Source organism: Hordeum vulgare, chromosome 1H (assembly GCF_904849725.1).
Source record: "Hordeum vulgare subsp. vulgare chromosome 1H, MorexV3_pseudomolecules_assembly, whole genome shotgun sequence".
Lineage (NCBI taxonomy): Eukaryota > Viridiplantae > Streptophyta > Magnoliopsida > Poales > Poaceae > Hordeum > Hordeum vulgare.
Window position 1 is genome coordinate 196,582,343 of NC_058518.1, and position 26,453 is coordinate 196,608,795.

At 44.2% G+C, this 26,453-nt stretch overlaps 1 pseudogene; it reads left to right on the forward strand.

The window, feature by feature from the left end:
• Positions 1-26,453, forward strand: part of LOC123397936 — a 47,665-nt pseudogene that overhangs the window by 185 nt on the left and 21,027 nt on the right.

Below are 26,453 nucleotides of genomic sequence, written 5' to 3' on the forward strand. Positions count from 1 at the left end.
GGGCCTCGGGGTCCCTTCCCATTGATTGCGACCTTGCGGCCATTGTAGCGGCCAGAGTAGACGCGGCTGTGGCGGCCGGAGGCGGAGCGGGCCCGGATCTCGAGCCCTGCATGGGAGCGGCGCCGGGTATTGGAAGGGCGCGGCGGCAGGAGGGAGGGAAGGAGGGAGCCCTGCGCGTGGTGCAGAGCGTGGGAGCGGCGGCACGGGGGAGGGGGTGGGGGTGGAGAGAGAGAGAGTGGGCACGGGAAAGAGAGTGGCCTGGGAGGGGGTGGGGGTAATTTTTTTTTATTGTAGTGGCGCACCACCTGTAAATGCGCCATTAGTAACCCTGGTTACTAATGGCACACCTCCTGTGATGCGCCATTAGTAGTTCTGCAAAAAAAAAATAGTAGTGGCGCACCACCAACAGATGCGCCATTAGTAACACTGGTTACTAATGGCGCACTAGCTATGGTGCGCCATTAGTAGTTTGCAAAGAAAAACCAAAAAAAATTATAGTAGTGGCGCACTACTAACAGATGCGCCATTAGTAACCCTAGTTACTAATGGCGCACCAGCTGCTGGTGCGCCATTAGTAGTTTTGGAAAAAAATAAAAAAATATAGTAGTGGCGCACCGATTGTGTGGTGCGCCATTAGTGTCCATCACACTAATGGCACACCTCACATGGTGCACCACTACTATATAGTAGTGGCGCACTGCCTGTGTGGTGCGCCATTAGTATTTATATCATCTATAGCCCTTTTCCTAGTAGTGCAATGAATTTATCTTTTTTCTTTCTGTTTTGTTGCATCCACACCATCATAATTATGTTGTGATTTTGTTTTTTGTTTTTCTTTTTGTGTTTGAGCCAAGCAAAACCTTTATGACTAGTCTTGGGGACGGTTGTTTGTTCCTGCTGGAAAAAGACAGAAACTTTTTGCTCACGAGATGATTTTTTGATTTTTATTCAGAAAGAGATTTGGAGTTGATTTCTTTTGCTGCTGGTTGATATGCCTTTTTCCCAGGTAGTCGTAATGTTTCAGATTGTTTGAGGTACTAGAAGTATACGAAGTATACAGATTGCTACAGACAGGTCTGTTTTTGACAGATTCTGTTTTTGTTGAGTTGGTTGCTTGTTTTGATGAAACTATGGTTAGTATCAGGGGGTACTAGCCATGGAAAAGTGAGAATACAGTAGCCCAACACCAATATAGATGGAATTCAAGTTTGCTATAGTACCAAAAGAAGTGGTAGTTTGTTTTCTTGTACTAACGTTATCACGAGTTTCTGTTTAAGTTTTGTGTTGTGAAGTTTTCAAGTTTTGGGTGATGTTCTCATGGACGATGAGATAAGGAGTGGAAAGAGCTCAATCTTGGGGATTCCCAAGGCATCCCAAGCCAAATTCAAGGACACAAAAAAGCATAAGCTTGGGGATGCCCCGGGAAGGTATGCCCTCTTTCGTCTTCAATCCAGCGGTAACATTACTTGGAGCTATATTTTTATTCACCACATGATATGTGTTTTGCTTGGAGTGTCTTGTATTGTAGGAGTCTTTTATTTTTGTTGTGTCACAATCATCCTTGCTGCACACATTTTTTAGAGAGAGAGACATGCACTCACCATGATTTTGCTAGAATGCTCATAGTGCTTCACTTATATCTTTTGAGCTAGATACTTTTGCTCTATGTGCTTCACTTATATCTTTTAGAGCACGGCGGTGCGTGACTTGGTAGTTGGCTTATGCTAAGAAAGTAGTCCCAACTGTGATAGGTACTCAAAGAGGATGCAAAAACCTCTATCTTCATGTGCATTGAGTAGAAAGAGAAGTTTTGATTCCTCTCAATTAGTTTTGAGACGTGGATTTGGTAATATTAAGAGCTATGATAGTAGGGTGTTGTGAATCTAGAAATACTTGTATTGAAGTTAGTGATTCCCGTAGCATGCACGTATGCTGAACCGGTATGTTAGGAAGTCGGAGCATAATTGATCTATTCATTGTCATCCTTTGTGTTGAGGTCGGGATCGCACAATGGTTAACACCTACCAACCCTTCCCCTAGGAGTATGCGTTTAGCACTTTGTTACGATTACTAAAAAAAACTTTCGCAACAAGTATGTGAGTTCTTCATGACTAATGTGAGTCCATGGTATAGATGCACTTTCACCTTCCACCATTGCTAGCCTCTGGTGCCGCGCAATTCTCACCGGTACACAAACCCACCATATGCCTTCCTCAAAACAGCCGCCATACCTACCTACTATGGCATTTTCATAGCCATGCCAAGATATATTGCCATGCAACTCCCACCGTTTCATCTCATGACTTGTGCCGTCACTCTCATATTGCCATTGCATGATCGTAAGATAGCTAGCGAGATGTTTTCAACGTCATACGCCATGCTAGATCATTGCACATCCCAGTACACTGCCGGAGGCATTTCCTATAGAGTCATCATCATTTTAAGCTTTGAAGATGTCAGTAAATATAAGTGTGATGATCATAATTATTAGAGCATTGTCCCATGTGAGGAAATAAAAAAAAGAGGCCAAAGATCCCAAAAAAAGAGGAGAAAAGAAAGAAAGAGGCCTAAGAGCCCAAATGAAAAAAAGAGAGAAAAAGAGAGAAGGGACAATGCTACTATCTTTTTCCACACTTGTGCTTCATAATAGCACCATGTTCTTCATGATTGATTGCTTCTTGCTTTGTCACTACCATATGCTAGTGGGAATCTTCATTATAAAACTTGGCTTGTATATTCCAATGATGGGCTTCCTCAAAATTGCCCTAGCTCTTCGTGAGCAAGCAAGTTGGATGCACACCCACTAGTTTTCCTTTTGAACTTTCACATACTCATAGCTCTAGTGCATCTCTTGTATGGCAATCCCTACTCATTCAGATTGATATCTATTAATGGGCATCTCCATAGCCCTTTGATACGCCGAGTCAATGTGACCATCTCCTCCTTTTTGTCTCACAACCACCACCACACTCTATTCCACTTATAGTGCTATATCCATGGCTCACGCTCATGTATTGCGTGATAGTTATAGAAAGTTTGAGAAAGTAAGAGTGCGAAAACAATTACTTGGCCAATACAAGGGTTGTGCACGATTTACATTAGTTGTGTGAGGATGATGGAGCATAGCCAGACTATATTATTTTGTATGGATAACTTTCCTTGGCCTTGTTATTTTGAAAGTTCATGATTACCTTCCTAGTTTGCTTGAAGTATTATTGTTTTCATGTCAATATCAAACTATTGTTTTGAATCTTACGGATCTGAACATTCATGTCACGTGAAAGAAGTTGCAAAGGATAACTATGGTAGGTAGCATTCCACATAAAAAATTCATTCTTTATCACTTCCCTACTCCAGGACGAGCGGGAGTTAAGCTTGGGGATGCTTGATACACTACTGGAATTTATAATTTTGCCGTCTGCCATGGCTGACGGCAAACGGGGGAACCATGGATGGCAATGGCTTTGCTGTCGGTCAACAGATAGCAAAGTAGACGGCAAAAAACAATCTGGTGAAGAGGTTCCTTGCCGTCTACTTTTTTAAAGCGGATGGCAAAGAATATTTGCCATGAGGGGGCAGACGGAAAATTAAATGGAACAAAAGATACACCAACGGTCCCGTTAAGTGTTAATGGTAGGCCTCCTCTCTTTGCCGTCTGCCCTCCCCCCTTTGCCATGAGGGGCCTGACAGCAATGGGGGAACTAAGCCCCTCTCTCTCCCCTCTTTGCCGTGTGCCCTCCCCCCTTTGCCATGAGGGGGCTAACAACAAAGGGGGGACTAAGCCCCTCTCTCTCCCCTCTTTGCCGGCTACCCTCCCCCCTTGGCCATGTCGGGGCAGACGACAAAGGGGGGAACCAGCCCCTTTTATTTTATTTCTTATTATATCCAGCAATTTTCACAATAATCAGGATATATATATATATAAAAATTTGACAAAAATAAATTTGTTTTCGTACTCATAACCATATTAAAATAACTTTCATCCATAGTACATACATATTATGCAAGTTGCATCCGTACCAAACCATATATTACACCAGTTTCATCCACATGCATACAAAGTTTCATATATATCGATATACTACAATAGTTTCAATACAAGCTTCCGTGAAGCCATGGTACAAGAAATCATCTTCAAGCATTCCATCAATATAATCCAAGCTTCCCGTGAAGTGAATGTAATCTGCAAAATGACAAATAAGAAAGTTAGAAGAATAATACTAGATGAAGAAGTATATATAGGTTACTTCGGGGAGAACTTAGTTAAGTATAGGCCATTTAATAGCTAAGTTAGGTGGAATAGGTCATCTTGGAGCTACATAGCCTTATTATGTCATTTAGGAGAGAACTTAGCTAAGTATAGGTCATTCTAGAGCTAACTTGGATAAAATATGTTATTTTGTAGCCAACTATGATTATTAATCCATTTTGACCTTATTATGTCATTTTGGAGCTTAATTATTCATTTTAATGAGCTAACCAAGGTTCTTATGATGTTTTTACCTAACTATGCCCATGATGTCATTTTGGAGGACAATTAACTAAGTATGTCTTTGTTGGGGAAAGTAACCTTCGTAGAAGAAGAAAGAGAAGAAGCAAGAAGAGAAGAAGCAAGAAGAAAAGAAGAAGTAGAAGAAAAAGAAGAAGAAGGAGGAGGAGGAGGAGAAGGACAAGGAAGAGGAGAAGAAGAAGAAAAGAAGAAGGAGAAGAAGGAGGAGATGAAGGAGAAGGAGCTTCTCTCCTCCTTCTCCTTCTCCTTCTTCTTCCTCCTTCTCCGTCTTCTTCTCTTCTTCTTCTCTTCTTCTTCTTCTTCCTTCTTTTCATTTTTTCTCTTTCTTCTCCTCTTGTCCCCTTCTTCGGGCTAAATTAGCTAATTATGCCTTTTTCGAGCTAATTGTGTTATTTCGAGGATAATTAGCTAAGTATAGGTCATGTTTCATTAAATAGACCATTTTGGAGCTAACGAAGCTAATTATGTCATTTAGGTGGAAGCCTAGATAACTATAGGTCATTTCGGAGCTGACTTGGGTAAAATAGGTCATTCCGGAGCAAACTATGCTTATTAAGCCATTTTGGATCTAGCTAAGCTAATGATCGGCCATTTAATCCCTAAGTTAGGGGGAATAGGTCACCTTGGAGCTACATAAGGCTTATTATGTAATTTAGGAGAGAACTTAGCTAACTATAGGTCATTTTTTATTAAATAGGTCTTTTAGGTGGAAGCATAGCTAACTATAGGTCGTTTCAGAGCTCACTTGGGTTAAATATGTCATTTTGGAGCTATCTATGCTTATTAAGCCATATTGGAGCTAAATTGCCTAATTATATCATTTAGGTGGAAGCCAAGCTAAGTATATAATATCCATGACCTAACCAAGGTTCTTATGCCATTTTGAGCTTATTATTTCATTTTTAGCTAAATTGGTCATTTTAATGAGCTAACCGAGGTTCTTATGTTGTTTTAACCTAACTAAGCTAATTATGTCATTTTGTAGGATAATTAGCCAATTTAGTCTTTGTTGGATGAGTCTATGCTACGTAGAAGAAGAGAAAGAGAAGAAGCAAGAAGAGAAGAAGAAGTAAAAGAAGAAGAAGGAGGAGGAGGAGGAGGAGGAGGAGGACAAGGAGAAGGAAGAGGATAAGAAAAAGAAAAGAAGAAGGAGAAGGAGAAGGAGGAAGAAGGAGAAGGAGGAGCTCCTTCTCCTCCTTCTCCTCCTTCTTCTCCTTCTTCTTCTCCTTCTTCTTCTCTTCTTCTTCTTATCTTCTTCTTCTTCTTCCTTCTTTTCAGTTTTCCTCTTTCTTCTCCTCTAGTCCACTTCTTCGGGCTAAATTAGCTAAGAATGCCTTTTTGGAGCTAATTATGTCATTTCGAGGATAATTATCTAAGTATAGGTCATGTTTTATTAAATAGACCATTTTGGAGCTAACTAACCTAATTATGTCATTCAGGTGGAAGCCTAGCTAACTATAGGTCATTTCGGAGCTAACTTGGGTAAAATGTGTCATTCCGGCGCAAACTATGCTTATTAAGCCATTTTGGATCTAGCTAAACTAATTATAGGCCATTTAATACCTACGTTAGGGGGAATAGGTCATCTTGGAGCTAAGTTAGCCTTATTATGTCATTTAGGAGAGAACTTAGCTAACTATAGGTCATTTATTATTAAATAGGTCATTTTGGAGCTAAGTAAGCTAATTATGTCATTTAGGTGGAAGCCGAGCTAACTATATGTCGTTTCGAAGCTAACTTAGGTTAAATATGTCATTTTGGAGGATAATTAGCTAAGAATGTCTTTTTGGAGCTAATTATGTCATTTTGAGGATAATTAGCTAAGTATAGGTCATGTTTTATGAAATAGATTATTTTGGAGCTAACTAAGCTAATTATGTCATTTAGGTGGAAGCCTAGCTAACTATAGGTCATTTCAGAGCTAACTTTGTTAAAATAGGTCATTCTGTAGCAAACTATGCTTATTAAGCCATTTTGGATCTAGCTAAACTAATTATAGGCTATTTAATACCTAAGTTAGGGGGAATAGGTCATCTTGGAGCTAAGTTAGCCTTATGATGTCATTTCGAGGATAATTAGCTAAGTATATGTCATTTTGGCGCTAATTATGTCATTTCGAGGATAATTAGCTAAGTATAGGTCATTTTTATTAACTAGACCATTTTGGAGCTAACTAAGCTAATTATGTCATTTAGGTGGAAGCTTAGCTAACTATAGGTCATTTTGGAGCTAACTTGGGTAAAATAGGTCATTCCGGAGCAAACTATGCTTATTAAGCCATTTTGGATCTAGCTAAGATAATTATGGGCCATTTAATACCTAAGTTAGGGGGAGTAGGTCATCTTGGAGCTAAGTTAGCCTTATTATGTCATTTCGAGGATAATTAGCTAAGTATATGTCATTTTGGAGCTAAGTATGTCATTTCGAGGATAATTAGCTAAGTATATGTCATTTTAATTAAATAGACCATTATGGAGCTAACTAAGCTAATTATGTCATTTAGGTGGAAGCCTAGCTAACTATAGGTCATTTTGGAGCTAACTTGGGTAAAATAGGTGATTCCGGAGCAAACTATGCTTATGAAGCCATTTTGGATCTAGCTAAGCTAATTATAGGCCATTTAATACCTAAGTTAGGGGGAATATGTCATCTTGGAGCTAAGATAGCCTTATTATGTCATTTCGAGGACAATTAGCTAAGTATATGTCATTTTGGAGCTAATTATGTCATTTCGAGGATAATTAGCTAAGTATATGGCATTTTTATTAAATAGACGATTTTGGAGCTAACTAAGCTAATTATGTCATATAGGTGGAAGCCTAGTTAACTATAGGTCATTTCGGAGCTAACTTGGGTAAAATAGGTCATTCCGGAGCAAACTATGCTTAGTTAGCCATTTTGGATCTAGCTAAACTAATTATAGGCCATTTAATATCTAAGTTAGGGGGAATAGGTCATCTTGGAGGTACCTAAGCCTTATTATGTCATTTAGGAGAGAACTTAGCTAAGTATATGTAATTTTTATTAAAACACTAGAAATAACATACCATTATCGTCATCACAGCGGCGACGCACGGTGGCTCTCGCTTGTTTCACCTGGAGAAGGCTGCCTTGGAGAAGGCTCCCTTATAGAAGGGTTGTGCGATGCGTTTCGGGAGATATTCTGCACCAAACATCGTTTGCAATGTGTCGTTAGCATTAGGACACTCTTAAGTTCACTCCACTGAAATGAAACTCACCGTCCCCATCATGTTAATGACTAGCATCGCCGGAGGGACTTGGCCGGTCTTCTCGCACATAGACTATACATTTGGTTTCGACAAGTCAAACTTTTTAGTTATTAATGAAATGCACATTAAAATGCATGATTTGAAATAATATGAAGAAGAAACTTACCACGAAGAGCTCGTATATGGCCCTGTTAGACGCATCATTTTGTGCCCTCTCCGCCTCCACCAATGCAGTCGTCCTCTCCTCCAGCTCCCTCTTCTCCTTATCCTTCTCCGCCATAATCGTCTGCATTACATCTCTCTTTCAGAATAGCAGCCTACAACACAACTCATTGTTAGCACTATAATCATATTGGTTCCAACGCACAACATAATGCGGAAAATAGTTGAGTCTATTAAACTAACCTGGATGGCGAGCTCGACTGGCCGTGGACGAGGTGTTATCTTCGGACAGGAGCTCGTTTGGCATTCCTTTATCTGCAAGAGACTGCTAGGACAACGTATAAGGCCGTCTCCAATGGCGATCGAGCCATGGGGCCTCCCGTTGCCAGCTATCATCACTAGCTCTCGATCAATAGGCCCCTCGCTCGGGTTAAAGTACTCCCCTTTCCTCGCCTTCCCATGATCTCTGTACTTCACGAGCTTGTGGTGGGAGGAGATGGTGGTGAAGTTTTCTGGATGCTCGAGGTCAGACTCAGAGAATGCCTTGACCTTATTGTACGAGGCAGTATGGGCCATCACATACAGGTCGTACATCTGTGGCACCTCCGTCTTATTGTGGCGTGCCTAAAAGAGAGAGAGAGGAAAATTGTATTAGTAAAGTGCTCAAGATAGCATTAAGAATGAATTGCATGAGGCATGAAGCAAACCACATACCCAGTTCTCGCCAAATTGGATTAAGTTGACGTTCCCTTGATGGTGTGGCACACCAACCATTTTGCCACGCGTCTCCTTGGCGTTGTTGTGGTTGGCCTCCCACGTTTCGGAGCACCACTGATCCACCAAGGCCTCCCAACAATCCATCTTATCCACACACCATCTGAGGGGCACCTACGTTAATAAAGAGAAAATTGAGCGCATCAGAACCAAATCAAGGAAACTAACTACAAAGCCTTAATAATATGTAATTACCTTCATGTAATGCTCCTTTTCCATATTAGGATCACGACACTTCGCCTTGTCCTTCCTAATACGCCGCGTGGCATAGTAGTCTCGAACAGCTTGCGCCCGAGCCTCGTGCCGAAAGTTTTGAAGTAGGCGGCGACATTCGGTTTCGATAACCTTTGTTGTGTCCTCCTCGTATCCCTCCTCACACCTGTAGTAGGTCTGTAAACGAGACAACACCGATTAGTACAATAACTAGCTATGGTTGATTTATAATTGTGTGAAGGAGAAATTACCCAGAACTATCGGATCACCATGTCAGCCCTCGTGTGGCACAAAACACCGTCGATCTCCACCTCCAGCGGGCTGGGGCTCCCAAGTAGTGCTCCCAGGTGATTCCTACCTCTCGCTCCCGACCGGGCAAGGTAACAAACCCTGGGAAGTTTTTACGGCAAAGCACACCAAGGACGCTGTTGGGTTTGCGGACACCCTTGGCAACAATCCAACCTCTATGTTATGACAAATTAAAGCCAAAACATTAGATATTTGAGAAAACATGAAGGCAAAAGGTTAAATAAGAGTAAATTAACTTACTTGTCGCCAGTTGGCCTAATCGACCAACTCTGCTCGGGGGTCGCTGGCACGAGCGTGAGCCCCGAACTACCATGCTAGTAGACGGTAGCCCCCTCACCCAGCTCCTCGTCGCTACAGCATGGCCACTTGGCTCAGCCTAGGTATTCCACTGGGTCTGTGGGGACGTACCCTCATCCCTACTTTGCTCCGGAGTCGCCTGGAACGAAGCCTCTGGGCCACGTGTCTCGTGGGTCGAAGGCTCGTCGACCCGAGGCTCGTGAACCGGAGACCGTGTAGCCTCCACCTCAAACGAATCCACCCTAGAAGTCCTGTGCTCAGGTGAATCAGCTTGGGGTGGTGGCGGAGACCGTGTAGCCTCCACCTCAGAAGGCGTGGCAGCCACTGGCCTACCTCTCCCGCGGCCACGTGTACCTTTAGTACAACATAAATACCAACATGAGTAACAAAATGTATATAAATACCAATATGCATACGACATGAGTACAACATAAATACCAACATGAATACAAGGTGTACCTTTAGTACCTCTCGGCTTCGCGGGGGGCAGGGGGTGACCTCCTCTCACGGGGGGGGGGGGGGGGGGGCTCCTTGCAGAGTAGAGAGCAATGCTCTCCGAAGAGGCAAGGGGGAATGGAATTACCCATCCCACCACCCGCCGACGAAGTAGGAGCCGCAGAGTGCTTTCGACCCTTTCCCACCATCTTTCAACACCTGTCATGACAAAGAGTAAATGAAATTAGTACAACATAAATACCAACATGACTAATAAAATGTATATAATTGAAGTGTATCATCGTCATAAATACCAACATGACTAATAAAAATTGAATACCTAACATGAACTCAAAATTTATATATAGTATAATAGTTGAATACCTGACAAGAACTAATAACAATCGTGCTCGTCTATACATGCTTCGGGGTCAATAAATGCATCATGATCATCACTATCATCAATAAATGCATCATCATCATCATCACTATCAGGAAGAACATGTGGAAGGCCATCATTATGTAATCGGTCAAGAAGTGACAGGTCATCCGCAACAGTAACCTCCTATTCTTCCAGCTCTTCCTGTTCGAGCTCAGGGGTTAAGACGGATTCACTGTTGGTGTCTACTTCAATGTTCTGGGGTGAAGTAGAGCAGTTCTTGAAACGTTTCTTGGACATACGTGTTTCTTGGCAGAATTCTCCTTCATATGTGTCTGGGTTAATGTGAGGTTCGTAATCCTCTTCATTGAGAGTAGGTGGTCGAAAATGTGGTGGCACTTCATAAACGAGATCCCAACCTTTGAGATTTGGATTAGTTTGGCAGGCCCACGGTAGATAGAAAACTTGTGTCGCCTGTGGTGCCGTAATATAGACATCGGGAACATCTAATTGCGTGTTTTGGTTGATTTCGACTAGTCCTATATGTTCATGAGTCCTTCTAGTCTCCCTCGGCTCAAACCAATGACATTTGAAGACTACGACGGTTGGTTGGTTTTCACCATAGAATAGAAGTGCATAAATTTCTTCAACTCTTCCATAATACTCGGTGCCTCCTTCGCCGATAGCAGAGACAGAACAATTTGTAGTCTTTTGGCCGGGCATACATAGCCCTTTGCCAAAGGTACAAAAGAAAGGATGCATTAGCCGCAAATTAGACCAAGAAATCAAATGGGTCCTTAATGGTAATAAATTACCCTTCATTTGAACCAAGAGATGAAACCGGGATAGTCGCCTCCATGATTTGCGAGAAGCTCATACTCTTCGACGGAATCCTTTTCGATGACCACTCCATCCGAGAATTCAGCGACATATCGACTATATCAAATATTCGGGAATAAGAGTAGTTCAAAGCAATTAGAAGTTGTGGAACAATAATTTACCGAGAACTTACTCGATGTACGGCCGCACTTCTGTTAGATTGGTGAAGATATACAATGAAATGGTCCGCCATTCTTTGACATCCAACGATTTCCCTTTCGAAGCATAGGATGGTGCGAGCTTATCTTTGAATAGGCTGAGGTTGGATCGAACTTTTTTTCGATCGCCATCATTGTACCGAGGCTTCGGGTATGCAAATGATGATTTTTGGCTTGGTAGTGTGCTGTCACAAAGTTTGCTGCCTCCTCAGTAATGAATGCCTCGGCCATCGATGCTTCAATTCTACGTTTATTTTTACACTTAGCTCGAAGCGTCTTCTGCATCCTCTCAGTTGAGTAGCACCATCGATTTTGAATGCCCCCCCATTCTTGCCTCGGTCGGGAGATGCAAAATCAAATGTTGCATTGGATTAAAGAAGACCGGTGGAAAGATCTTTTCTAATTTGCAGATCAACTCCGCCGCCAACTCTTCGATTTCATCTAGCACGCCAGGCGATAGTTCTTTCGCACAAAGAGAACAGAAGAAATAGCTCAGCTCTGCCAGTACTAGCCATTCATCCTCGGGGATAAAGCCATGCAACATCACCGGCATTACCCGCTCAACCCATATGTGCCAATCATGACTCTTGAGACCAAATATTTTCAATTTCTCAAGACTCACTCCCCACTTTAGATTCGCGGCATACCCATTAGGGAACATCAACCGCATTTTTACCCACAATAGCATTTCCCTCGTAGCTGGCCTTGCAAGATTGAACCATGCCTTTGGCTTTGCTATGCTTTGCTTTCCTTTCCGTTGTCACAAGTTTTGCAACAGTCTATCACATAGAGCCTCCACGTCGATTCTATCCTTAGGATTATCTTTTGACTTCCCCACTATGCCGAACAATGTACCAAAAATGGCCTCCGCGATATTCTTTTCAGTGAGCATCACGTCGATGTTGTGTGGGCAAAGGAGGTCTTTGTAGTAAGGCAGATCCCATAAGCGTGACTTGTGAGTACAGGCGTGTTCCGTATTATACCCTTTGAAGTATCCTGGATGCAAAGGATCAGGCTCGAGAGCGTTTAACTCATCAAGGGTCTGTTGGCTTGTCAACACAGATGGTGCATTGTTTTTGACAACTCTACCTTTGATGAAATTCTTCTTGTCTTTTTTGAACTTATGATCAGGATCCAGGAATTGTCTATGCATGTTGAAGCAAGAAAACTTGCGACCAGCCTGCAGCCAACGGAACCGAAGAGCTGCCTTGCATGTGGTGCACGAGAACCTTCCATGCACACACCAGCCAGCGAATAGCTCAAACGCCAGATAATCATGCGTCGAGTACATGTACCACACATGCATTTTGAAATTTGTTTGGGTAGCCGTGTCGTAGGTCTTGATCCCATTATCCCAGGCTTCTTGCAACTCATCCTTAAGCGGCTGCATGTACACATTCATAATCTTCCCCGGATAGTTGGGCCCTGAAATTATCAATGTCAGGAAAATGTTCTTTCTTTTCATAATCTCTCCGGGTGGCAAATTGAGTGGAATGACAAATACAGGCCAACAACTGTATTGTGCTGCCGTCATACCATACACATTGAACCCATCCGTGCTGATGGCAACTCTAGGTTGCCTTGGATCTTCCGATTTATGCTTATGTAATGCATCGAAGTGCCTCCACGCAAAACAACCTGAAGTGTGTACCAGCATCTTGTTCCCATCCGCATCTAGTTCGGTTCTTTTGCCCAATTTGTGCCATGTCATCTGTCTGGCTGTCTCTTTGACCATGAAAAGACGTTGAAGTCTGGGTACGATTGGCAGATACCGAAGAACACTAATGGGGATTCTGGTATGATTCTTCTCACCCATACCATTGTCTACCACAATATACCTGGAAGAATTTCAAATGGGGCAATAGTTCAAGGCCGCATACTCAACCCTAAATAAGGCACATCCATTATCACAGGCATGTATCTTCTCATAGGGCATCTTAAGTACACGGAGGATTTTCTCTGACTGGTACAGGTTTGCAGGCAGTACATGGCCTTTGGGTAGAAAGCATCCAAATATCGTCATCATCGCGTCGTAGCATTCTCTGCCTAGGTTGAAATGAGCCTTCAGAGGCATTACTTGCGCGATGGCATCCAGCTGACAAAGCACAGTATGCTCGTGGAGAGGACGTTTTGAAGACTCCAACATTGCATAGAAGGCCTTTGCAGATTCCTCCATCTCATCGTCTGAATCCCAAGCATCATCAAAGTCTTGCACCATGTCTTCAATCCCGGTACCATGCTCCTCGGTGCAACGATGAATCACCTCAGCTCTGGCACGTTGGTCAAACTCACCATGAAAAGTCCACACCGTATAATTAGGCGTAATACCCCACTTCTACAGGTGTCTACCCATTTCAAACTCTGTCTGCTTTTTCCAGTTGTTGCGGTTGGGACAGGGGCACCATGTTTTTTGCTGGCCATTTGCAAATGCGGCTCTCACAAACCCCCTGGTTTTTGTTAACCATTCATGGGCCATGTCTTTCTGACTAGGGTGACCAGTGTACATCCAAGCACGATCACTCATGTTGCCTATCTACCTATGGGCGCATAAGAAATAAATATATAATTCATCATCTATATTCATACGCTAATCAAGTTTGTCAGTTTTATTACGTCCGTGCAACCTACACGCTAATAGTTAAAGATAGGTCCTAATCCCACCCGAGTATGTGTAGATTGGGTTCGTTTTCCCATGCTCTGCTCCAGATGCGACGCAGAATTTCGGCAGCACCTCCCCACTCTTCTCCTGATACACGTCTCGGCAATAATAGAGAGGATGTGTACCCGGAAAACAACAGGGAGGCACGAACGAAATTCTGCATCGGATCCAGAGCACAACATACGGGAAAACGAACCCAATCTATACATACTCGGGCTGTCCATGGATAATGTTGGACAATTTGAAAGGATGGCGGTTATAAATATGCAAAGAAATGCATATTTATAGATGTCGCCCTTTTGAACGGGAGACGCATACTGGTCACGCATACTCATGATTGAAGAAACCTATAGCTAGCAAGTTTCATCGGCACGAAGACTGGGACAGACAAATTAAGGGGGTAGGAGGAGAAGTCATTTGTGCTCACCAACAAACGCAGGGGTGGATCTCGTCCAACGCACGTGGAGGTTGTCGAACTACTGCACATTGAAATTCAAACGATCAACACAAATATGATGTTTTTATAATTAACATAATCGGAAAATATGTGACCTAACTCATAATTTACAAAACTATGACCCCGTGGGACTAGAAGGCCAAAAAGCACCTTCTCGTTCAACAGTAAGTAGAAGAGGTGTCGGGGGTCGGGGCTTAGTGGCATCGAGGGTCGGTGGTGTCGGGTGTCGGTTGTCGGTGGTCGGGTTAAATGCGTCGATGGTCGGGGGTCAGTTTCGTCGGGGGTCGAGGGTCACTAGCGTCGGGGGTTGGGGTCTTTTCGATCAACAAGAGTCCAAAGAGGTGTCGGGGGCCCGGGATCGGGTGTTAGCGGCGTCGGGGGTCGAGGGTAGAGGGTCGGGGGTCGGGGGTCGAGGGTCAGTGGCGTCGGGGGTCGGGGGTCGGGGTCAGTGGTGTCGGGCGTCGGGGGTCGGGGTCGGGGGTCGGGGGTCAGTGGTGTCGGGCATCGGGAGTCGGGGGTCGGGGGTCGGGAATCGGTTGTGAGTGGCGTCGGGGGTCGGGGGTCGAGGGTCGGGGGTTGGTGGTGTCGGGCATCGGGGGTTGGTGGCGTCGGGCGTCGGGGGGTCGGGAGTCGGGTGTCGGGGGTCGGGGGTCAGTGGTGTCGGGCATCGGGGATCGGGAGTCGGGTGTCAGTGGCGTCGGGGGTCGGGGTTGAGGGTCGAGGGTTGGTGGCGTCGGGAGTTGGGGGTTGGTTGCGTTGGGCGTTGGGGGTCGTGGGCGGGGGGTCGGGGGTCGGGTCCTCTTCTTTCTTGTTCTCCTCTCTCGTCTTTTTCTTCTTCTTCTTCTTCTTATTCTTCTTCTTTATCATCTTATTACTATTATTATTATTCTTTTTTCTCCTCCTCCTCGTCCTCCTCTTCTAACAGTAACCTAATTAACACTAAACTAATAGTAACCTAATTAACCTAAACTAACAATAACCTAATTAACATTAAACTAATAGTAACCTAAACTAACATTAACCTAATTAACACTAACAGTAACCTAAACTAACAAATACAGTGAAATAAAAAATAAAATGAACTCAACAAAAAAATGAACTCGCCAATGACAGAGGGAGGAGGTGTGGTGGTGGGGGAGGAGGGCCATGGGGAGGGGGTCGCCGTGGGGAGGGGGTGGCCGCGGGGAGGGGGTCGCCGCGGGGAGGGGGTTGCCGCGGGGAGGGGTTCGCCGGTGGTGCTGGAGCGAGGCGGGGCGGCGGCGGGGGCGAGTGAGGTGAGGGGGAGAGAGAGACGGTGTGGGGGGGGGAGAGAGAGGGAGACAGTGAGCGCGAAGGGGAGTAGACGGCCATTACAGGGTCAGCCCCTTTGCCGTCTGCCCCCTGACGGCAAAGGGCCCAACGGCGGACGACAAAGGCCCCTTGATGGCAAAGTTAGCCTTCTGTTGGACACGCCAGGCATGGGACCCACCCGTCCTCTTTGTCGTCTGCCCTGGATCTCTTTGTCTTCCGCTGGCAGACGCAAAAGGGCCGACACATGGCAAATAGTATGTTTGCCATCAGTCAGCCCTTTGCTATCTGCCTTGTGTCAACTGATGGCAAAGACGTTCTTTGCCATCAACCAGCAGACGGCAAAGACCTGGCTGACGGCAAAGAACTGGATTCCAGTAGTGATACGTCTCAACTGTATCTATAATTTTTGATGGTTTCATGCTATTATCTTATCAAACTTTGGATGTTTTGTATGCCTTTTATATATTTTTTGGGACTAACTTATTAACTCAGTGCCAAGTGCCACTTCCTGTTTTTCCATGTTTTTGACCCCTTTCAGAGGAGATTTTGAAACAGAGTCCAAATGGAAGAAAATCCCCGAAAAGTTTTTTTCCATAATGGAAGAAGATCGGGAAGCTTGAGAGCCAAGCCAGGGAGGCCGCGGCCCACAGGCTTGTGGGCCCCCTAGATGCCCTCTGCCCTAGGGGTTGCGCCTATATATTCCCTAAAAATAAGAAAAATTAGGAGATCATCGAAAGTACTTTTCTGCCGCCGCAAGCTTCTGTCTCCGCAAGATCCCATCTGGGGCATGTTCTGCTGCCCTGCCGGAGGGGGGAGTCGGACACAGATGGCTTCTTCATCAACACCATGATCTCTCCGATGATGCGTGAGTAGTTCACCATAGACCTACGGGTCCACAGCTAGTAACTAGATGGTTTCTTCTCTCTTGGATCTTCAATACAAAGTTCTCCATGATCTTCATGGAGATCTATCCGATGTAATCTTATTTTGCGGTGTGTTTGTCAAGATCCGATGAATTGTGGATTATGATCAGATTATCTATGAATCTTATTTGAGTTTCTTCTGATCTCTCTTATGCATGATTTCATCTCCTTGTAATTCTCTTCGAGTTGTGGGTTTTGTTGGGCCAACTAGATCTATGATTCTTGCAATGGGTGAAGTGCTTGGTTTTGGGTTCATACCATGCGGTGACCTCACCCAGTGACAGAAGGGGTAGCGAGGCACGCATCGTGTTGTTGCCATCAAGGGTAAAAATATGGGATTTTCATCATTGGTTTGAGATTATCCCTCTACATCATGTCATCTTGCTTAAGGCATTACTTTGTTTGTCATGAACTCAATACACTAGATGCATGCTGGATAACGGTCGATGTGTGGAGTAATAGTAGTAGATGCAGAAAGTATCGGCCTACTTGTCTTGAACGTGATGCCTATTGCCTTAGATATCGTCATGACTTTGCGCGGTTCTATCAATTGCTCGACAGTAATTTGTTTACCCACCGTGATATTTGCTATTTTGAGAGAAGCCTCTAGTGAACACTATGGCCCCCAGGTCTACTCCACACCATATTTTCAACCTTACACTTTTACTTTGTTGAACTTTCCGCCTTCAGATCTCACTTTGCAAACAATCTTGAAGGGATTGAGAACCCCTTTGAAACGTTCGGTGCAAGCTCGTTTGTGTTTGCGCAGGTACTATGGACTTGACGAGACCCTCCTTCTCGATTGATGTCGGGACCCTGATCCTAGGTCATAAGAACCCAGCCTGTAACACATCACATCACTTTGCGGCCTTACACACGGTAAACTCCACGAGCACCACCTTACCTTGGCCGGGACCATTTGCGTCTTTTGGCTCACGTATATGAATGTGTCGCTAGCGTTCAAACGACAATAACCCGGGTCGACATGACTAGTTATAAACCCAAGTGGTACATCCGTACAGGGACAGGCATACATAACCCAGCAAAGCAGGTGTCGGTCATCAGCGTGTGTAGACGAGTCGTAGCAAGCGACAAGGACTCCATTATACCGCGTGACATTTCCCCGAGGGGACACACACAGCAGCAAAGAAGGATACATGCCAGTCAATCAATGTGTTCCGAGCAGTAGCAAGCTACCAAGGCCCGATGGAAACACAAAGAGGCATTTCCCTGTAAAGAGTACTACTAAAGGCAAACAACTAGGTGTCGAATCCCACACATATAATGCATTTCATACATACACACATTATGCACGATATGTGTAGATACAACATGGCATCACAACATAACACTATGACTCAAGCATTTATTAAAGACTCATAAGAGTCAACATAGTATCATATTACAAACAGGGGTCTCGTGACCCGACACTCAAGTCATATAAACAACAAGCGGAAGCAAATAATGTCTGCGTACAGACATCTACTAAAAGTGGCTGGGAGAGCCTGAAAAGCTACTACGACCCTACCAAAGGAGCCATACCTCTGTCTGGGATTCCCATGCCATTTCGGTCAACATCGAACACATCGCGTAGAACCTTTTAATGAGTCTAAGTCTTCTCTGCAAAAACATAAATAAAGCAACCGTGAGTACAAAGGTACTCAACAAGTCTTACATCAGAACTATCTACATATGCATCATGTTTCAATGAAAGGATTGTGGGGTTTGATTGCAGCAAGCCAGCTTTGACTCTTGGCTAACATGTACTACGACTACAAATTCTTTCTTTGAGGTCGGATAGCGCACACCAGTCCACATATTCACCAATGCAATACACCACTATGGATCCACTCTCGTCTCCAAACGAGAAGGCCTTCCACATCACTCACACTTATCTTGCATGTTTTAGAGTATCCATTTAAATTGTCTATGTACCACGTAATGTTTCCAAGTAGTCCATATCCGAGGACGCGGCTATTCGAACAAATTAAATCACCCTGCAGGGGTATACTTCTTCACACATGCTCTCACCATTTAGCACCATATGCACGTCATGCATCTCGGCAACCTTCAAGCGGAAGCACTGGCGTGGGTGTCAGCCACGACCGTTAACCACAGAAGACCCTAGTCCAGGTTTATCGCCTATTTGAGATTGAACCCGCAAGGAAGTCCGGCTGAGGTTTCCTCCACGGCCCCAAACGATGTGCGCAGGGTTCCCAAGCCCACCATCCGGGTGCCAGTTCGTACACCGTGCCACTATGTATCTACCGCAGAGAAGCCTACCCTGTCGGGCAGAGCTAAACACGGCCGCCAATACTTTTCCTACAAACACCAGAAACTAATTGCAACTCCTGGACAGAGAACTAGGCAATTAATAAGCCTAGCGGGGTCATATTTCAGGGCCCAATGCATGGTAGTATCTTGTCTTGGATAACATACACAGAACTCAGTTCTTAAGGACGGTCCAAATGAGACAACCCACCATGTACTCCTAATGGCCTCTCATCGCTACCTTTACCAAATCAGATTCACGCTTTTACTCTCACACTTTAGGACAGGATCACAACCATTCCGATTCATCATCCAGATGGATCAGACCCGACACGACTCTAAGCATAGCAGGCATTGTAAGCAAGCATGGATAAGTAAGCACAACAAGGCTCAAGCAGTTTCTACTCATGCTAAGTGGTTTCAACTATTTACTGTGACAAAATCAGGTCATGCAGAGGAATGGGTTCAACTACCGATAACATGTACAGTTGAATCGTGTTTGTCCTAATGCAGTAAAAGAGAGCAGGAGCGAGAGAGTGGGTTTATATCAATATGCTCAAGGGGGTTTGCTTGCCTGACACATCTAAATATAGCAATGAGTCTTCGTAAATGTCAGGGATCACATCGTCGGAAACATCGTCTACCGGGAGGGAACAACACCGGCAAACAAGAAAGGATCAACAATCACTTCACGGAAATGCAACACTGTGATGCATGCTCAAGACATGAAATGAAAGGTGGCAGGACTAATGTGGATATCATTTCTTAAGTTGAAGTTGGTTTGAATTAGGATTCAAACATCACTTCAAGCCGGTATTTTTCCAAGTACCCTTATAATTGATTCGACCTGATGCTCATAACAAATTCTTCCAACATGCATGGAGTTAGTATTTTGAGGTACTAATTTGCATTGACCAATGTTTGGTCATAACAATTGAAGTGAAATTCAAATAAGTATAAAATTCCATCTCCAAACTAAATATGAAATTTATCCTATTCACCATTTTTCCTATTTGGTGATGCTAAATTTTTCAAACATACATGAATATGCCATAATCAGATTCTTTGGATTTTTCTGATCCTTTTTCATATAGAAATTATTTTCATTGGACTTACAGATTATTTTATATGATTTCTAGAAGTTTTAGGCATTTTCTGGAATTTCTTTTATATTAGAAAATCCTTTATTGCGTCATAGTGACGTCTCTGGTCAACAGGGGCTGGGCCAGGTCAAACCTGACCAGTGGGGTCCACTGGTCAGTGACCAGGGGCTAATCCCCGAGTTGACCAGCCCTTAACTGTGGTTTGACCCACCCTGGGGCCCACTGTCAGCGGCTAGGGGGGTGTTAGTGGGTTAATTAGGCTGACCACGTCGGCCCACACCGGAGGGTGGTCGCCGGCGACCATAGCCACGGCGGAGGTCTCGCCGGAGTTGAGCTAATTCGCGCTACAGAGGTCCAAATCAAGCACGGTTTGCAGCTACGGGACGCTGGCGAAGCGCCCGATCTGGCAGAGGCATCAGGAGGAGCTCAGGTGGCCGGAAAAGGTGCCGGTGATGAGAGGAAGCAGCGGCCGGAGCTCGGCCTTGTTCGGGTGATGGCTGCAGGGCACGGGAACGGCGGCTGACGGTCTCAACATCATCTACGGAGCTCCAGGAACCCATTCCTGAGCTCGGACACTTGGGTGGAAGACCACAACGATGATGGCGACATGGCGGGCCTTGAGGAGCTCTCGGTTCCGGTGGCCTTGCTATCTAGGGGCACGGGGAAACGCAGGGAGAGGGGGGAAACAGTGCAGTAGCTCACCATGAATACTATGGCATCGACGACGAGCTCAGGGACGCTTTGGTTGGCGCGAATCGACGAGGAAGGTCCGGCGGCCGGAGGTGAAGGGGACGACGACGATGGCGATGCTCCGTGGCTCGGGTGCTCGGGGAGGTTGATAGCGAGGAGCTTCTCGACGAGGTGCAGCTAATGAGCCGGTCAGGAAGGCGAGGGGAAGCCTGAGGCTGCGGCTGCGACTGACGGCGGCGACGGCCTCGCTGGAATCCATGGGGGAGGGAGAAGCAGACAGATAGGGGAGAGACTAGAGAGGGGGATGAGCTCGGGGGGTCTAGGTGGTGGCCGCACACGGATATGGATGCATGGGTGGCCGCCAGCGCGAAGCAGGTAGAATATGACTAGCAGAGGCCAGTGGGCTGGGCCATCTCCTTCCTGGGCCAGGTAACAGGTAAGGTGTTCTATTTCCTTCTCTTTATTCTTTTCTGTTTTCTATTTGCTAACATTTGTGTTGATTTGAAAATAAATCCAGATCATTTTGCAAAATCCTTATAATATTTTTATGTGGCATAAATATAAATGTCCAATACCACATAATAGTTTCAGTATTTATAAAGCTATATTTTATATATAGAAAATATAATTCCATTTAAAATAGTTGTTTGATTAATTCAAAAATCCAATATAAAAAGTTTTTGTGATCCAAAATATTGATTGACATTTTTATTTCAGTCCAATATTTTATTGGAAAATCAGGGACATTTCCTTAAATCAATTTGAAGCAATATTTATTTTGCTTGTTTGACGAAAATTTAAATGATGAGGCTTGATCACTCCTCATTTCATTTCCAAAAGAAAAAAAATAGGAATACATGCATGAGATGCTATGACAAACAATTCTAGGTTTGGGGCTGTGACAATTGATACCTTGGTTCTCAAACTAAGGGAAATACTTACTGCTCCTGTGCTGTATCACCCTTTCCTCTTCAAGGGAAAAAATGACGCAAATAAGAGAAGTAGCAAGAAGATTCTAGGCGTTGCTTGGGAAGGACTTTTGTTGCCGTAGCATTGTGCTGGTTGTGTTTTCAGGGAACGAACTGTGGCACGAGCTGAAATTCTATTGAATAATATCTTGAGCAATGATAATGCTTGGACTATTCCCGAACCACCTCCAAAGCCAACTTCGAAGAAAAGAGGAATTCTATTCCTCAGTCCTGAAGATATGCAAGAAGCTAATGACCCACAAGTATAGGGGATCAATCATAGTCCTCTCGATAAGTAAGAGTGTCGAACCCAACGAGGAGAAGAATGATCTGACAAGTGGTTTTCAGCAAGGTAAAATCTGCACACACTGAAATAGTCGGTAACAAGTGATTGTGTGGTGAGATGATTCGTTGCAAGCAACAAGTAACAAAAGTAGCAACGGTGCAGAAAAGTGGCCCAATCCCTTTTGTAGCAAGGGACAAGCCTGGACAAAGTATTATAGGAGGAAAAACGCTCCCGAGGACACACGGGAATTTCTATCATGCTAGTTTTCATCATGTTCATATGATTCACGTTCGTTACTTTGATAGTTTGATATGTGGGTGGACCGGCGCTTGGGTACTGCCCTTACTTGGACAATCATCCCACTTATGATTAACCCCTCTCGCAAGCATCCGCAACTAAGAAAGAAGAATTAAGACAATGTCTAACCATAGCATTAAACTAGTGGACCCAAATCAGCCCCTTACGAAGTAACACATAAACAAAGGTTTAAGCTTTTGTCACTCTAGCAACCCATCATCTACTTACTACTTCCCAATTCCTTCCTCTAGGCCCAAATAATGGTGAAGTGTTATGTAGTCGACGTTCACAGAACACCACTAGAGGAAAAACAACATACAACATATCAAATTACCGAACGAATACCAAATTCACATGACTACTATTAGCATGACTTATCCCATGTCCTCAGGAACAAAACTAACTACTCACAAAGCATAAGCATATTCATGACCAGAGAGGTAATGAATAGCATCAAGGATCTGAACATAAACTCTTCCACCAAGTAATCCAACTAGCATCAACTACAAAGAGAATCAATACTACTAGCAACCTTACAAGTACCAATCGGAGTCGCAAGGCGGAGATTGGTTAGAAGAGATGAACTAGGGTTTGGAGATGAGATGGTGCTGATGAAGATGTTGATGGTGACGAGTCTCCTCCGATGAGAGGAGTGTTGGTGATGACGATGGCAACCATTTCCCCCTCCGGGAGGGAAGTTTCCCCGGTAGGATCGTCCTACCGGAGCTCTAGATTGGTTCTGCTCAAGTTCCGCCTCTTGGCGGCGGCGAATCCACGAGAAAGCTCCTCCTTGATTTTTTCCTGGACGAAACCCTTCATATAGAAAAAGAGGGGGGCAAGTGGGCCAGCAGGTTGCCCACAAGCCCTCATGGCGCGACCTGGGGGGTGGCCGCGCCGTGCAGGCTTGTGTCCACCCCGTGACGCCCCTCTCGCGCTTCTTCGGCCCAGGATTTTTTATAAATCCAAAAAAAATCCTCGTTGATTTTTACGGCGTTTGGTGTTGCGCAGAATAGGTATCTCAACTTTTCTCCTCTTTTAGGCCAGAATTCCAGCTGTCGACATTCTCCCTCTTCATGTAAACCTTGCAAAATAAGAGAGAAAAGGCATAAGAATTGTACCGTGAAGTGAAATAACAGCCCAAAAAGCAATAAATATCAACATGAAAACATGATGCAAAATGGACGTATCAACTCCCCCAAGCTTAGACCTCGCTTGTCCTCAAGCGAAAGCCTAGCTCAATAAATATGTCCACATGTTTAGGGAGAGAGGTGTCGACAAAACAAGATACGAACATGCATGCATCATGATCATGATCAGAACAGCAATACCAACATATAATCTCTCAAGCCAAAGTGATAATTCCTTCACAAAGTAAAGCATGGATCAAGAACCTTACCGAGAAGTAACAACCGATAGCCTTTAGTCATGGAAACAATTGCAATTTATCACAACATCAGAAAGAGTCAAATAAGAGCTTGTAAAGCAAATCCACATACTCAATCATTCTTTCGTTCTCTACAATTGCTACAACTCACGTGGTACTCATGAGATCTAAGTTTTAGCTAAACACAGAGAAAGATAGGGGCTTACAGTTTTGCCTCCCAACTGCTCACCTCAAAGGTAATGTCAACAATAATAATTCATGAATACTTACTTCCAAGTTGACATATGAATATAGATCTTTCCCAAGCATATGACGTTAGCCAAGATAAAGGTGAGATAACGAATTGGTGAAGATCACCATGACTCTTTCAAGGGAAAAAAGTAAAGTTACAAGATAGGACCTTCGCATAGGGAAGCAGAGGTTGTCATGCGCTTTTGATGTTTGGATGCGTGTCCTCTTAGTGTGGAGGAACGTCACTTTATATTTCCCCCTGTGATAGAGAACTTTATTATGTAGTCTGTCGCTTTTAGATCTTCCTCATCACAGGTTCATACAAAGCTTATTTTCCACACACTAATAGATCATACATATTAGAGAGCAATTTTTATTGCTTGCACCGATGACAACTTACTTGAGGTATCTTATTCAATCCATAGGTAGGTATAGTGGACACTCAAGGCAAAACTGGTTTGAAGGTTTATGGATGCAAAAGTAGTATCTCTACTTGGTGTGGGAGGTTTTGGCTAATATGAGGTGGAAGCAATCGTCAGATGCTAAGGGATCTCTAATCATATAACATTGTACGGAGCCAAGCAAACACAATTCATTATGTTGTCTTGCTTGTCCAACATCTACTTCTAGGCATGCAATAGTTTAGTGAGTGTTCGCAATCATAGCTGGTGTCAGAGATGATATATTTATATGTGAACCTCTCCTTCTTTATCACTTCCTATTAATTGCAACAATGACCAAGGTCTATATTTGCCTACCCTCAACAAGTTTCAATCCTCATTCTTTTTATATGTGAAGCCATCACTTCCCATAAGATCATTACATGATCTTTCATGCTTTTGTTCTATTCTCACTCTTTTGATCATGGCAAGAGGCAAAGCCCTTCAACTAAGACACTCTTTATTATATGGCTCACGAGCTCGAATACATTGGGGGTGAGACAAAGAAAAACTCAAGACTAGAACACTAAGACTCGTAAATCTACTAGAGAAAGAGAAAACTGAAAAGGAAAACTAAAACAAAGGTAAAGGAAAAAATATGTGATGGTGATACGATACCAGGGCAACTCCCCCAAGCTTGGCACAAGCCAAGGGATTGCCCATACCAATGCTCAGTTGTCTTCCTTCGGTGGTGATGGTGGAGGAGTTGTTGCAACATGGGTTTGATCCTCCATCTTCCAAGCCATAGGTGCTCCATCATGGAAAGATGAACGAGTCTCCGGAATCCTCAAATCTGCAACCAACCGTATTGATTTAAATCTATACTCATACTCACAGTTTTGGTTTTGCAGGTCATAGATCTGGGACTGGAGTTGACCAATCCTGTCATAGAGCCTGGAGAGGTGCTTCCCAATGTCATTGGCATCAATCATGTGGTTGGCGTTGAGTCCACGCTCCACCATCCCTTGGCACTTGAAGACTTGTTGCTCCATTGCTTCGAGCCCCACCTCTACACGCTTCCGGTCTTCTTGGGCCCCTCAACATCAAGGATGTGCAACATCCCCTCATGCATCTCGATAGATTGAGGGTGTTGAAGCACTCCCGTGAGGTAGGGATTGATGACCTTCTTGAAGATCTTGTCCTTTGGAGTTTTTGGGGACGTTTTGGCGATCTAGATCGGCAACAGAAACAGGCTCGAAGAAAAAAACAGAGGAAATCTGCGTGATGCATGGGTCAGACCAAACGGGAGTATATATAATGATTTTTTCCACACCAGAAGGAGTACCCTGCACGAAAACAGAGTCCGGGAGGCGCACGGGGTGGCCACAAGCCCTCACGGCGCGGCCAGGGGGTGGGCACGCGCCGTGCAGACTTGTCGCTTCCTCGCGCACTTTCCGGACTACTTCCATTTTTTGTATTTTTTCAAATATTCCAAAACGGAGAAATTTTCCTACTGGAAAAGTTTTGGACTCTGTTTTCTTACCGAATCACATACCTCTTCGTTTTCAGAGTCTGAAATAGGCTGATAAATGTCCCTTAGGTATTCTTCTGGAGTTATGGTATTGACAATATTGATTTCAACATTTATGGGAGTACGTGAGATATAATGCTTGATTCTCTGCCCATTTACAACTCTCGGACAATTACCTTCGGTGTTGTTGATCTTGGTAGCACCGGAAGGATATACTTCCTCAACAACATAGGGACCTTCCCATTTAGAGAGAAGCTTGCCTACAAAGAATCTTAAACCAGAGTTATATAGCAAGTCATAATCACCTACATTGAACTCACGCTTTTGTATTCTCTTATCATGCCACCTCTTAACCTTCTCTTTGAACAACTTGGCATTCTCATATGCCTGAGTTGTCCACTCATCAAGCGAGCTAATATCAAATAACCTCTTCTCACCAGCAAGTTTGAAATCAAAGTTGAGCTCTTTGATTGCCCAATAAGCTTTATGCTCTAGCTCAAGAGGTAAATGACATGCTTTACCGTACACCATTTTGTACGGAGACATGCCCATGGGATTCTTATAGGCAGTTCTATAAGCCCACAGTGCATCATTGAGCTTCTTAGACCAATTCTTTCTAGACCTGTTGACAGTCTTT